The sequence below is a fragment of the Cetorhinus maximus genome, chromosome 9 (assembly GCF_964194155.1).
Source record: "Cetorhinus maximus chromosome 9, sCetMax3.hap1.1, whole genome shotgun sequence".
In the NCBI taxonomy this organism is placed as follows: domain Eukaryota; kingdom Metazoa; phylum Chordata; class Chondrichthyes; order Lamniformes; family Cetorhinidae; genus Cetorhinus; species Cetorhinus maximus.
Window position 1 is genome coordinate 71,768,782 of NC_135887.1, and position 15,850 is coordinate 71,784,631.

Consider the following 15,850-nt stretch of genomic DNA (forward strand, 5'->3'; position numbering starts at 1 on the left):
TCTGCTGCCCATATCATAACTTGCACCAAGTCCCATTCACCCATCACCCCTGTGTTTGCTGACCTAAGCTGGCTACTGTTTAAGCAACTCCTCGATTTTAAAATTCTCACCCTTGTTTTCAAACCCCCCGGTGGCCTGGCTCTTCCCGATCTTTAATCTCCTCCAGCCCTACAATCCTCCAAGATATTTGCGCTCCTCCAATTCTGGCCTTTTGAGCATTCCCAATATTAATTGCTCCAGCATTGGCTATGCTGTCAGCTGCCTAGGCCTCAAGCTCTGGTACCATCCCTGCACCTTTCCATGTCTCTCTCTTGCTTTCCTCCTTTAAGACATTCATTAAAACCTAAATCTTTGACCAAGCTTTTGATCATCTGTCCTAGTATCTCCTTATGTGATTTGGTGTCTTTTTTATAAAATGCATCTGTCAAGTGGCTTGGGCCATTTCATTACAAGTGGTTTTGTTGTTGTGTGCTTAAAACTCTATGGCCTCACCCCATCTCTGTCACTTCCCCCCACACAAACCCCACTCCTGAACACTCCATTCATCCGATTACAAACCCTTGTGCCAGCTCCCTTCCCCCAACCATTGGTGGCTGTGCTTTCAATCGTGTGGGCCCTGTGTTCTCCCACAAAGCTTCCATTCCTATCGTCCTTTCCTCCCTTAACTCTCACTTTAAACCCCCAGCTTTTTGTCCAAGCTTTGAGTCACCCCTCCTTAAACCAACACCTCTGGTTCAGCACCTGTTTATCCCTCAATGCCTCCGTGGAATGCCTTGGGGCATTTTTCTATATTCAAGTTGCAATATAAATCTAAATTATTCCTGAAAAACTAATTTCAATGTCCCACTCTCTTTCCATAACCCTCTATCTTCCCCTGCTGCAAATAAATTATCCAATTTTGCTTTAAATGATGCAATCCCCTCTGCCTCAGCTACTCTCATCACAAAGGATTCTCTATTCCAACATCCCTCCCTTTCGAGAAATTTCTACTAACCTCTCACTTAATTGGAAGTGTTTGTGGCCCACAATGAGGTCAATGAGGACAGATGTCAACAGTGAGTAAGACTTGTTGCATTAAAGGAATAAGGCTGCAGAGTTTTGGATGAGCTGAAATTTGTGGAGGAGTGCTGCATAGGAGATCAACCAGTAATGTTCATTGACAATTTCAAATTGATGACTTTGTCATTGACTCTCCCCAGTCAGAGCAAATAGTCTTTCCTTATTCACCCTGTTCAAAGCCCTTCATCATTTTAAATACCTCTGTTAATTTTGTTAAGTTTCCTCAGTCTTATTTGCTCTATATATGGGGCTACTTCTACTGGAGCAAATAAGACTGATATATCTCTCCTCCTCCTATTGTTTCCAATTCTAACATCATTGACAGTGCTGCTTACACAGCAGGTACTGTATAACTATCAGAGGTCCAGCATTATGTCAGCAACATACCTGAGCTTCACCTTCATCTATCAACTGCTGTGCTCTGAGTGGGTGTGCCATGTACCTGGTTTGTACAGGAAGCTGCACTGAGGCACACCGGCTATGTTGCAGGACTCAACACGAATGATGTATTAACTTTTATTGTGCACTGTCCAGTTTTCGGCATCAGTTGACAGGATTGTGCAGATGACTCAGTGAAAGCCAATCAAATATTTTTGAAGCGTGCAGTTTGTAATGTAAGAAATGTAGCAGCCAGAGTGTGCACAGCAAGCTTATACAAATTGTAATATGATCCCAACACATTAAATGAGAGTGCTGGGAAACTCAGCTAATGTAGAACTGGCCAAAATACCTGGCTTTGTCTTACAAACATGGGTCAGTAAGTGTCTAAGACTCCCACTGCCATTTTAAGACTCTGATCTTCCATCTGTGCTAGGGGAATGCCAGCTTCCTGAACAATGAAGAGCCTGATTTATTCTGCCTATATCAAGAATAACGGGGAGGCAAGAATGAGTTAACAAAAGAGCAAGCAATGCAATCGCAGGCTTTACAGAACCTAAACCACAAATGCCAAGCCTAGAAAGTAAAACTGCCTTTCTCAAGACTATGTTCATTACCTTTAATCCACAGCAGCCAATTATTTGGTATAATTGTACAGAAATGTCCCTCTGTTCATTCAAATTGAAAATTTTAGAGGCTTAGCCAATGACGAGACATTATTAGCCATTGTTATTAATTGCCTTGCATATATTCAATCAAGAGTAACAGTCCTGCTGGAATCTGATGTAAAATCATTAGCCCTCCTGAGACAACAAGCATAAGAGTGAAGGTTGAACCCTGAAGTCGGTTTTGAACGTATGTCCCTTTCCAGTTCTAACGGGCTGCTAAAGGAAGTGGGAGTGGAGTTGGCAGAAGGGCTTGCCTTAATCTTTCAATTTCCCCTAGAAATGAGGGAGGTGCCGGAGGATTGGAGAGACAAATGCGACCCCCTTATTCAATAAAGGTTGTAAAGACAGTGCTAGCAACCACAGGTAGTTTAACATCAGTTCTGGGGAAGGTTTTGGAATCCATAATCAAGGGGAAAAAATCAACAGCAACTTGGTGAGGTTTGAGTTAATGAAGGAGAGCCAACACAAAATTGTAGAAGGTAGCTCTGAAGAAGGGTCATACTGACTCAAAACGTCAACTCTGTTTCTCTCTCCACAGTCTCTCGCTGTCAGACCTGCTGAGTTTTTCCAGCATTTTCTGTTTTTGTTGTAAAAGGCAGTTTGTGCTTGAATAATCTGCCTTTTCAATGAAGTAACAGAGAAGATTGATGAAAGGAATGCGATGGATGTTGTCTATATGGATTTTAAGAACGTGTTCAACAAGGTACCACAGAAAAGGCTGGTTAACAAAATTAAGTCTCATGGAATAGGAAGATCAGTGCCCAATTGGATAAAAAATGGCTTAAGGACAGAAAGCAGTGAGTCAAGGACTAGGCTACACAGATTTCAGATTTTGGGCAAGAGTTGGAGGGGGAATTTGAAGAAGAACTTTTTTTATGTAGTTAATGGCAATGACCTGGAACTTGCAACCCAAGAGGCTCTGTGGAAGCAGCGAAAATCAATGATTTCAAAAGGAAATTGAATGGGACTTGAAGGAAATAAGATTACTGGGATATGGGGATACAGTGGGGAAGTGGGGCTGACTAGTTTGCTCCATGGGGAGCCAGCATGGAATTGATGGGCTGAATGGCCTCCTTCTGTGCCATAAATATGACTCCATATAGTGATGTAAGAAGGAAGGGAAACTATTTTTCCACATAGCAAGTAATGTTACTGGACTAGTAATCCAGAATAGTATTTCCCTAAAGACGTGTTCAAATCCCACCAGGGCAAGTAGAGGAACTTAAATTCAATTAATTAATAAATCTGGAATAAAATGCTAGTCTCACTAATAATAATCATGAAACTATAATTGTGAAATAATCATCTGGCTTGCTAATGTCCTTCAGGAGAGGAAATCTGCCATCCTTACCCAGTCTTCCCTACATGTGACTCCAAACCCACAGTGATGTGATTGAGTCTTAACTGCCCTTTGAAATGGCCTAGCAAGCCACTCAGTTGTATCAAACCTCAACAACAAACGTCAAATAAGAATTAACCAGGCAGACCACCCAACATCAACCTAGAGACTAGAAACAACAAAGGCACACCCTATCACCCCTGCAAAGCCCTCCTTCCTAACATCTGGGCTTGTGTGAAGTTTGAAACAACTGCCCACAAGCTAGTCAAGCTCACCAAATCCTACCGTACAGCCAATACCCCTGACTCCTCCATTACCATTCCTGGGTACATCCTGTCCACTGGCTAGTCAGACCCAACAGATGTGGCAGCAGAGTGATATACAATTGGGAGGGCATTACTGTGAGAGACCTCAACGTTGGCTCTGGACCCCATGAATCAGTCAAATGCAGGCAAGGAAACCTGTTAATTACCATGTACCACCCTTCCTCAGCTGATGAAGCAGTGCTTCTCCATCTTGAACACCAATTGGAAGAAGCACTGAGGGTAGTAAATGCATCGAATGTACTGTAGGTAGGAAACTTCAATATCCATCAACAAGAGTGGCTTGGTAGTGCCATTATTGACTGAGCCAGCTGGGTTCTGAAGGGCATATCTGCCAGACTGGGCCTCTGGAAGGTGGTGAGGGAAACAACAAGAGGGAAAAATATACTTGACCTTGTTCTCACAAATGTACCTGTCGAAGATGTATATGTCCATGACAGTGTTCTTGAAATGATCATCACGTAGCCTTTGTAGAGATGAAGTCCCATCTTTACACTGAGGGTACCCACCATCATGTTGTGTGGCCCTACCACCATGCTAAATGGGATAGATTCAAACCAGATCTAGCAAATCAAAACTGGACATTGATGAGACTCTGTGGACCATCAGCAGCAGCAGAATTGTATTCAACCACAATCTGTAATATTATAGCTTAGCATATCCCTCGCTGTACCAGTACCATCAAGCCAGGGGATCAACTCTGGTTCAATGAAGAGTGCAGGAGGGCGTGCCAGGAGCAGCACCAGGCATACCTAAAAATGAAGTGTCAACACACAACTACTTGCATGCCACACAGCAGAAGCAGCATGCAATAGATAGAGCTAAGCGACCCCACAGCCAATGGATCAGATCACTCCACATGATATCAGGAAACGGCTAAAGGCACTGGATGCTATAAAGGCTATGGACCCTGACAATATTCCAGCAATAGTACTTAGACTTATGCTCCGGAACTAGCTGTGCTCTTAGGCAAGCTGTTCCACTACATCTATAACACTGGCAACTACCTGGCAAAGTGGAAAGTTACTCAAGTATGCCCTTTCCACAAGAAGCATGACAAGTCCAATCTGGCCAATTACCGCCCCATCAGTCCACTCTCGATTGTCAGTAAAGTGATAGAAGTTGTCATCGACTGTGCTATCAAGCAGCATTTACTCAGCAACAACCTGCTCACCGATGCTCATTTTGGGTTCCGCCAGGACCACCCAGCTCCAGACCATTGTTACAGCCTTGGTACAAACATGGACAGGAGAGCCGAATTACAGGAGTGAAGTGAGAGTGACTAACCTTGACATCAAGACAATGTTTGACACAGTATGCCTTCAAGGACCCCTAGGAAAATTGAAGTCAATGGACATCAGAGGAAAACTTTCCACTGGTTGGAGTCATACCTAGCACAAAGGAGGATGTTTGTGGTTATTGGAGACCCATCATCTCAGGACATCACTGCAGGAGTTCCTCAGGGTAGTGTCCTAGGCCCAACCATCTTCAGCTGCTTCATTAATGACCTTCCTTTCATCATAAGGTCAGAAGTAGGGATGTTCTCTAATGATTGCACAATGTTCAGCATCACTAGGAACTCCTCAGATACTGAATCAGTCCATGTCCATATGTAGCAAGACCTGGACAACATTCAGGCTTGGGCTGATAAGTGGCAAGTAACATTCATGCCACACAAGTGCCAGGCAATGACCTTCTCCAACAAGACAGAATCTAACCATCTCTCTTTGACATTTAATGGCATTACCATCTCTGAATTCACCACCATCAACATCCTGGGGGTTACCATAGACTAGAAACTGGACTAGCCACATAAATACTGTGACTACAAGAGCAGGTTGGAGGCTGGGAATTCTGCAGCGAGTGACTCACCTCATGACTCCCCAAAGTCTGTCCACAATCTACAAGGCATATGATGGAATACTCTGCACTTGCCTAGTCAAGGGCAGCTCCAACAACACTCAAGAAGCTTGACAAAATCTATGACAAAGCAGCCCACTTGATTGGCATCCCATCCACCTTAAACACTCATTCTCTACACCACCAATGCACAGTAGCAGCAATGCATACATAATAACATAAAAAATAGGAATGGTAGGCCATTTGGCACTTTGAGACTGTTCTGCCATTTAATAAGAGCATGGCTGATCTGATTATGGCCTTAACTCCACTTTCCTGCTGCCCCCATAACCCTTGGCTCCCTTTTTGATCAAAAATTTGTCTAACCCAGCCTTGAATATGAAATGTTGAAAGCTGCCATAGTCCCAGAGGGCCAAAGGCTGCTCTCTCATCAGAGAGAGATGACTGGTGGTGAGTTTAACCTGAGGGTCATTACACTTCAGGTGAGGAGGCGAGGTCGAGAAGGCAAGGCCTTCATGGATGATCTCAGCTGGTACAGGAATTGAACCCGTGCTGTTGGTGTCACCCTCCATCACAAACCAGGCATCCAGCCAACCGAACTAACCGACCCCCTGTTCAACTTGAATATATTCAATGATCCAGCCTCCACTGCATTCTGTGGAAGCGAATTCTGAAGATTAATGACCCACTGAGAGAAGAAATTCCTCCTCACCTCCGTGTTAAATGGGGGACCACTTATTGTTAAACTGTGCCCACTAGTTCTAAACTATCCCATGAGGGGAATCACCCTCTTAGCATCTACCCTGTCAATCCCCTCAGAATTTTACATGCTTCAATAAGATTCCCCTCTCATTCAAACTCCAATGAGTATAGGCCCAATCTGCTCAGCCTTTCCTCTTAAGATAAACCCCTTCATTCCCAGGAATCAACTTGGTGAACTCTCTCTGAACTGCCTCCAATGCAAGTATATCCTTCCTTATGTAAGGAGACCAAAACTGTACATGTGCGACCTCATCAATGTCTTGTACAGTTGTAGCAAGAATTCCCTACTTTTATACTCCTTCCCCCTTGCAATAAAGGCCAACATTCCATTTGCTTTCCTAATCACTTGCTGCACCTGCATGCTAACTTTTTGTGATTTATGAATGAAGACACCCATGTCCCTCTGCACAGCAGCATTCTACAGTCTCTCTCCATTGAAATAATATTCTGCTTTTCTATCTGTCAAAGTGGACACCCTCACATTTTTCTACATTATACTCCATTTGCCAGATTTTGTCCACTCTATTTCCCTTTGCAACCTCTTTTGTCTTCCTCACAACTTGCTTTTCTATCCATCTTTGTATTGTTAGCAAACTTGGCTACAATTCTCTCAGTCCATTCATCCAACTCATTGATATAGGTTGTAAATAGTTGAGGCCCCAAAATTGATCCGTGTGGCACTCCACCAGTTACAGCTTGCCAACTTGAAAATGACCCGTTTATCCTGACCCTGCTTCCTGTAGCCAATCCTCTATCCAAGCTAATATATTATTGACACCATGAGCTCTTATCTTGTGCAGTAACCTTTCATGTGGCACCTTATCAAATGCTTTTTGGAAATCCAAATACATTATATCATCTGGTTCCCCTTTACCCACCCTGTGTATTACATCCTCAAAAGAACTCCAATAAATATGTCAAACATGATTTTCCCTTTCACAAAAACATGCTTGATTGTATTATGATTTTCTAAATGTCCTGCTACTAGTACCTTAATAAGAGATTCTACCATTCTCCCAATGACAGATGTTAGGCTAACTGGCCTATAGTTCCCTGCTTTCTGTTTCCCTCCTTTCTTGAATAGTGATTTTACATTTGCAGTTTCCAACCCGCTAAAACTTTTCCAGAATCTAGGCAATTTTGGAAAATTACAACCAATGCACCCACTGTCTCTGCAGCCACTTCTTTTAAGATGCTCGGGTACAGGCCATCTGGACCAAAGGACTTGACAGCCTTTAGTTCCATTAGTTTTCTGCATGCTTTTTCTCTAGTGATAGTGATTGTTTTAAGTTCCTCCCTCCTTTTTGTCCCTTGATTGTCTCCTATTATTCTTGGGATGCTCTTTGTGTCTTTATCGTAAAGACAGGTATAAGTATTTGTTCAGAGATTTTGTCATTTCCTTGTTTCCCATTATTAATTCACCAGTTTTGCCCCTTAGGGGACCGACACTCAATTTAGCTATTTTCTTCCTTTTTATATATTTGTAGAAGCTCTCACTGTCTCTTAAATTTCTTGCTAAGTTACTCTCATGGGTTTCTTTCAATTTAATACAAACCTTAGCTTCCTTAGTTACCCACAGATGGCATATCTTTGTCACAGAGTCTTTCTTTCTCAATGAAATATATCCTTGTTGAGTTATGAAATATCTCCTTTAATGCCTGGCACTGCTTTTCTTCCATTCTACTTTTTAACCTATTTTCTGAGTCTACTGTAGCCAAATCTGTCTTCATACCTTTGTAATTAATTGCCTTTATTTAAGTTTAAGATCCTAGTTTCAGACCTATATTTCTCACCCTCAACTTGAATGTGAAATTCTAACATACTATGATCATTCTTGCCTAGAGGATTCTTTACTATGATATCATTAAGCAATCCTGTCTCATTACCAGGTCTAAAATAGTCTGTCCCCTCGTTTGTTCCAGAACATATTGTTCTAAGAAACTGCCTCGAATACACTCTATAAACTCATCCTCAAGGCTACCTTTGTAACAATTTAATTCGTCCAATCTATGTGAAGATTAAAATCACACACATATTACAGTACCATTCTTATAAGCACCCATTGTTTCTATTTATAGTGTAGGTACTATTAGGGGGCATATGAACTAATCCCAGAAGTGACATCTTTCCCTTGCTATTTCTTATTTCTACCCAAACTGATTATACATATTGATCTTCTGAGACAAAATCATTTCTCACTAATTTTATGATCTCATCTTTTGTTAACAGAGATACCCCACCTCCTTCTTCAATCTTTTTATCTTTCCAAAATCTCAAATACCCTTGAATATTCAATCCTCAGTCTTGGTCACCTTCCAACTATGTTTCTGTAAAGTCTATCTCAACCATTTATCTCAATTTGTGCTATGAATTCATCCATCTTGCTTTGAATACTGTGTGTGTATTCAGATAAAGAGCCTTTAATTCTTTTTTAATGCCATTTTTCCCTACTCTGATATTATTTGCTGGTGCACTCTTTTGTTTGTACACTTTGTCCTTCCTGTCGCACTCTGGTTATCATTACCCTTATCGCTACCCTGTTAACTTTCTACATCTCTGCTCATGTGAACCCTCTACCCCACACTATTTAGTTTAAAGCTTTCTCTATAGCCGTAGTCATATGATTCACCAGGATATTGATCCCGGCGCAGTTCAAGTGAAGGCCACCCCAATAGTATAGCTCCCGCTTTCCCCAGTACTGATGCCAGTGCTTCATGAACCCATTTCTCACACATTATGCATTCAACTTTCTAACCTTATTTGCCCTATACCAATTTTCTTGTTGCTCAGGTAGTAACTCAGAGATTATTGTCTTTGTGGTTCTGCTTTTTAATTTAGCCCCTAGCTGCTCATTCTCCCTTAGCAGAACAACTTTCTTAGTCCTACCTGTCACTGGTACTGACATGGACCACAACAACTGGATCCTTCCCCTCCCACTTCCAAGTTCCTCTCCACCCCTGAGGAGATTTCCTTTACCCTGTCACCGGGCAGGTAACACAGCTTTCTGGACTTGTGCTCTTGGCTGCAGCAAATAAGCTACAAGATGCACTGCAGCAATTCACCAAGCTTCCTCCAACAGAGGCTTCCAAACCCATGCCTTCTATGCCAAGAAGGACAAGGACAACAGACATATGGGAACACCACCACCTGCAAGCTCCTCTCCATGTCATTCATCATCCTGACTTGGAAATATATTGCCGTTCCTTCACTGTCGTTAGGTAAATATCCTGGAACTCCCTCCCTAACAGCACTGTGGGTGTACCTACACCACATGGACTGCAGCGGTTCAAGAAGGCAGCTCACCACCACCTTCTCAAGGGCAACTAGGGATGGGCAATAAGTACTGACCTAGCCAGTGATGTTCACATCTTAAAAACGAATAAATTAAAACAAAACTTGCAAGCAATATTTAACCCTCCCTACCCAAATTTAATTCTTGTGTCTGTACAGTGTACACAGAGAATGGTACTCAGATCGAAGCAGCTTATTTAACCCTTTTAGAATGGAAATGCTGGCCACAATGCATGTTTTATCTTATGTCATACACTAAGTCTGTTGAGTTCTTACTTTCATTTTTCTCCTCCCCCTCTCATTAAAGGGGCAAGATCCTCACTGGAGTTCAGATCCATGAGTACCCATTGTCCTCCAGCACATAACTCGAATGGCCACTCTCCCCCATGATGTTGATGGTTAATGTTGGCTGTTCAACCCAAGAATATCACAGGTCCAGGCTTCGCAGACTAACACTAGGCACACTCCCATCAGAGATCAGTGCATATTGATCATCATTGGAGCATTTTAGGCTGTCCATAATTCTGCTATTTTAATTTGAGAGTTCTACAGGACCTTTTACCCAAATTTTGCCTATTAAAGGTAAAAAGTCTGCAATATCATTAACATTCACATCTGTTGAACAAAAACTTCTAGACACAGGGCAACATTTTACGCAGATCAGGCGGGCATGCGCCTGACCCAATTGGACATGAAATCACGCGAGATGACGTCAGGTGAGGGTCCCGACGTCAGCCCATGCGTGATATTTCGGTCAGCAGGCGCATGCGGGTGCGGGAGCTGTGCCCGCCATTAATTTAGAGGCCAGTTATGACCATTAAAAAGGCAATTGATGCCGATTTTATGTTGCCCATGCGATTTCGCACTCATCACATGAGCAAAACGGATAAGCGGCTAGCCGACAATTTGCAAAACCTCACCCACGGGCGGGATAAAAAGGGTCAGCAGCATTGCCAATGTGAGTAGTGAGGAGTTTGGTAGATAGTTTGCTGCTGGTGACTGAGTGCGTGGTGGCCAATCTAAGGGAGAACAATGATATGTCATTAGTTTAAGTCATCACACTGTCACTGTGCATACCAGGCACCCTGGTGAGACAGTGGAGATCTGCATCATGGTGCCATCGTCTTTCAATGATCAATGGGGAATCCAGTTCTGAGGTTCCCATCAATGATGAGACTACACAAGAAAGTTTGCAGCATCCGAAATTCTCATCACTGTGCTCTGCACTCTTAGCTTCGTCTGACACCCCAGCCTCTCCGTGGCCAGTTGACCGAGGTGCATGGCACCTCTCCAGCTCCAAAGCCTCCTGCTCATACCTCCTGAGGATTAGGAGGTTTTGGAAGCCTCTGCCTGTCCGCAACCTTTCAATGTTGTTATGAGCCGTCTTCTCCTGAAAGGACAGAGGAGCATTGATTAGTCCACTCTCTACCCACAGCACCATTGCAGCCTGGCCAACCCCACCTGAGGAACACCTTGTAGGGCACATCCGAGTTGTGGCCTCGATCCACAAGGCACTCAGCCCAAGCAGACAGGGCTCACCACCTTGGCCAGATCCGGTGTCATCGACAGTTGGCCCTCAGACTTTAACACCCCTGAGCTCCACTGGTGGGGGAGATGGCCAGCCCTTAACACTTCTCCACACTGATCCATGCTAATGCGGTACTGACCCTTCCCGAGCACAGCAGGTTGTTAAACCTCTTGCGGCACTGGACCCAGTTGTGCCCCACAACATCATGGCTGCTGACCAGCGCTGCCACCTTCTCCCAAGCTCTTTTGGTTAGGTGCGGTGGCCTCCTCCTTCCATCCCTGGGACAAGGGTGTCCCTTCTGGCAGCCACCCCCTCCAGGAGGACCGCGAAGCACTCATCAGAAAACCGGGGGGTCCAAGTTCCCACCTGACCTGCCCTCCTGCCTGGTGTCTGCAGCCGCATTTGAAGCCATAATTTCCTGTTGACAACGCCGAAGATGTCTTCACCGTTGGCAGCCTTCCAGGGGCTCACTGTGCCGTATTTAAACCGACTGCCAGATCCAACCCGGCAGTTGACATGGCCACGCCCCTGCCTGCCCCTTCCCGACCATTGAGGAGTCACTGTTCATGATGCGTGGGCCTTAATTGGCCCGCCAGTGTGAAATCGCGGTCGGGGGCCAATCACGGGTGGCAGCACCTTTCCCGGCCACACCCAGGCCTGCCTATCGTGCCCATCCACTAAACTAAAAATTCTCCCCACAGTTATATAACTAACATTTGAAGTTTAAAGTCATATCAGTGTGTTTGGTTTGATTGCTTTTGTTCATAAGGCCTTAAGAACATAAGAATTAGGAGCAGGTGTAGGCCATTCGGCCCCTCAAGCCTGCTCCGCCATTTAGTAAGACCATGGCTGATCTGATGGTGGTTCTTACTCAACTTTCCTGCCTGTGCCCCATAAACCTTAACTCACTTGTTGAACAAAAACCTGTACAACCCAGCCTTAAATATATTCAGCAATCCAGCCACCACTACTCTCTGTGGAAGAGAATTGCAGGATTAATCATCCTCTGAGAGAAGAAATTCCGCCTCAGCTCTAACTTAAATGGGGAACTCCTTATTTTTAAACTGTGTCCCCTAGTTCTACATTCCCCAATGAGAGGAAACATCCTCTCAGCATCTACCCTGTCAAGTCCCCTCAGAGTCTTATATGTTTTAATAAGATCATCTCTCATTCGTCTAAGCTCCAATGAGTATTGGTCAACCTGCTCAAACTTTCCTCATAAGGCAGCCCCTTCATCCAGGATTAGCCTAGTGAACATTCCCTGAACTGCTTCCAACGCAGTATATCCTTCCTTAAGTAAGGAGACCAAAACTGCACACGCTACTCCAGATGTTGTCTCAGCTCTGTACAGTTGTAGCAAGACTTCCCTACTTTTATATTCCATCTCCCTTGCATTAAAGGCCAACATTCCATTTGCTCCCTAATTACTTGTTGTACCTGCATGCTAACTCTTTGTGATTCATTTACAAAGATACCCAGATCCCTCTGTACCACAGCATTGTGCAGTCTCTCTCCATTTAAATAATATTCTGCTTTTCTATTCTTTCTGCTAAATTGGATAACCTCACATTTTCCCACATTATACGCCATCTGCCAGTTTTTTACCTGTTCACCTAATCTATCTATATCTCTTTGCAGACTCTTTGTATCCTCCTCACAACTTACTTTCCTACCTATCTTCATATCATCAGCAAATTTGGCTATAATATGCTCAGTCCCTTCATCCAAGTCATTAATATAGGTGGTAAATAGTTGAAGCCCCAGCACTGATCCCTGCGGCACTCCACCAGTGACAATGTGCCCGCCTGAAAATGACCCATTTATCATGACTTTCTGGGCCGTAAGTTCCGTGGAGTGGCAATCACAGTTGGATTGTCACTGCGCTCCTAGTTACTTTCCCTGAAACATAGCTGAACCTTTCTTGCCGGACCTTCTGACTCAGACCGGATGAGAAAGGTGCAGTGCAGGGGGTTCCCGTGACCTTGTGTTGGGAACCTTTGGTACAGCAGCTAAGAAAATTTCATGGAATTATACAGCACAGAAGGAGTCCATTTAGCCCATCTTGCCTATGCATACCCTTTGAAAGAGCTATCCAATTAGTCCCATTCCCCCTGGGTATCTACATAGTCCTGTATTATTCCCATTTTCAAGTATATGTCCAATTTTCTTCTGAGTGTTACTATTGAATCTGATTCCACCACCCTTTCAGGCAGCACAATGTACACTACTGTTTGACTCCAGAAATCACAACTGAAAAGAAGCAGAAAAGATCTTAAAGTGGACACAGCGGTCTAAAGAGTGGGACTGTAATTAGACAGTCTATCCTCTACTGTACAGGGGAATGAAGGGACTTATCGTGGGACTTTCATTCCCCACACTGAGCTGTTACACCTTGTTTGTATTTGGTTTGATGGAGGATCATGGTGGTCTCTGAAAAACAAGCGGGTAAATGAAAAAGTATAATAATCCCTGGTAGAAAGTGTGAGGGAGTGTAAAATCTGTACAGAGGTACTGCCTCTGTCTTCATTCGTGTAGCAGACTCTCCAGAGCTTTACTTTTCCAATCTTGTGAAATGATATAAAAGTTAACTGATACCACCCCACTCTTCCACACCCACAAACCACCCCCACCCCACCCCACCAAATACACACATTTCATATATAAATATTGTCAACCCACAGCACAGAAATGGGTAATTAGGTCTATGTCAGTATTTATAGACCACATGAGCCTCTCCTCACTCTAATTACCTCTTCCCATCCTGTTCCCCCTGTCACCCTTACTTTTATTCTCTGCCCCCTAATGTATATATCAACACTATCTGATCCAACCATTCCATGCTGATGTCTAATTGTGGATAAAATACAACAATTTTCCTTCAGATTTGCTTTTTCTTTATGGTAGAAAAGTATGTGTTTAATTTGGAGAAAACAGTCAGAGATAGTGAGGTGGAAGGGTGTTTGTTTCCTGAAGGGAGTGGGCAGATAAAGAATACAGCCAGTGCAGCAATTCTGACAGCCCCTGCCAAGGGAGAGCCCTTCATATCATAACAAAGGGACAGGGAGTTTTAAAGATACTTCCTAATTTTAAACAGACTAGTTACCTAAAAATAGCACTTGATCATATGGGGTTTGTTCAGCTGATGAGCTAAAAATAGAAACTTAAGCTTTCCTCTTGTTTGATTTGTTTAAGGTTGACTTTCTACTTTATCCCCATAGACTCATCTCAGCAGCTGGCAGTGGGAATAGTTTGAGGTGGAGATTCCTCCTGGTTCCCACAGGGGCACTCTGTATTTAATGTGAGCGGAGAGTGCTTGCTGTTGCTTCATGGTCATTGAGCTTGGCATCTCCCTCATCTCAGCCGGGTTCATCAAATTTGAGCACTGTGATCAAATATCAGCCGTGGCCCAGTTGGGTAGCACTCTCACCTCTGAGTCAGAAAGTTGTGGATACAAGCCCCATTCCAGAGACTTGAGCACATAATCTAGGGCTGACACTCCAGTGGGGTACAGCAGGAACATTGCACTATCAGAGTCTTTTGGATGACACATTAAACTGAGGCCTCATCTGTCCTCTCAGGTGCATGTAAAAGATCCCATGGCGCTATTTCAAAGAAGGGCAGGGATTTCTCCCCATTTTCCTGACCAATATTTATCCTTCAACCAACATCAGTAAATCAGATTCTTTGGTTATTTATCTCATTGTTGTTTGTGGGTCCTTGCTGTTTGCAAATTGGCTCTTATGTTTCCTACATTGCAACAGTGACTGTGCTTCAAAAGTAATTAATTCGTTGTAAAGCACTTTGGTGCTGAGACTGTGAATGGCGCTATATAAATGACAGTTCTTTCTTTCTTGGATATCTATCAAAGGGTTTCAACTTGAATCTTGATTCTGTTTCAACTACCAACCCCCTATGTCATTCCGATTTGAGCCTATCAAATTTAAGCATCACTCATTCAACTTGACCCACAAATCCAAATGAGTAAAATCATGGGGCTGAATTTTCTGGTTGGCGGGGGGGCGGTTTGGGGGTGGGGTGGGGGGGGTGGTAGGTGCGAAGCGGGAGTGGGAGCGGGCGTGGACCCGATCACCGCCCTCGATCAGGTCCGCACCGCCATTTTACACAGGTGGGCTAATTAAAGCCCACCCAGTGTAAGGCATGACACCCGAGGATAGCAGGAGTGGGTGGTTGGCGGCAGGAGTGCATTGTCCACCGGGTCCAATGGCGACCTGGCAGCCTGTTTATCTGAAGCGCTGACAGCCTTTGCAAGGCTGCTTACAATGTCAAGTGGAAGGGCTTACCAGAGGGCTTCTGGTGAGCAGGCCAGTCTGGAGGGTAGGCCACCGGGACAGGCCAGGCTGTAGGGTGTGCCCCTTGTTTCTTGGATGACTGCCTTGCTGCCCTCCTCGAGGAGGTGGCAGCACGGCGGGAGGTGCTGGTTCCCCAGAAGGAATCCCCCCCAGATGACGAAATGTGCCTGGGAGGAGGTGGTGGAGATGGGGAGCTCCCGTGACATGGTGTGGCGCACCTGGATCCAGTGTCGCAAGCACTTCAATGACTTGTTGCACTCAGGAAGGGTGAGTACCATGTTGGCATTGGTCACTTAACCTAGCAAGTCAGCTTATTCCCCGCTGCCCCCCCA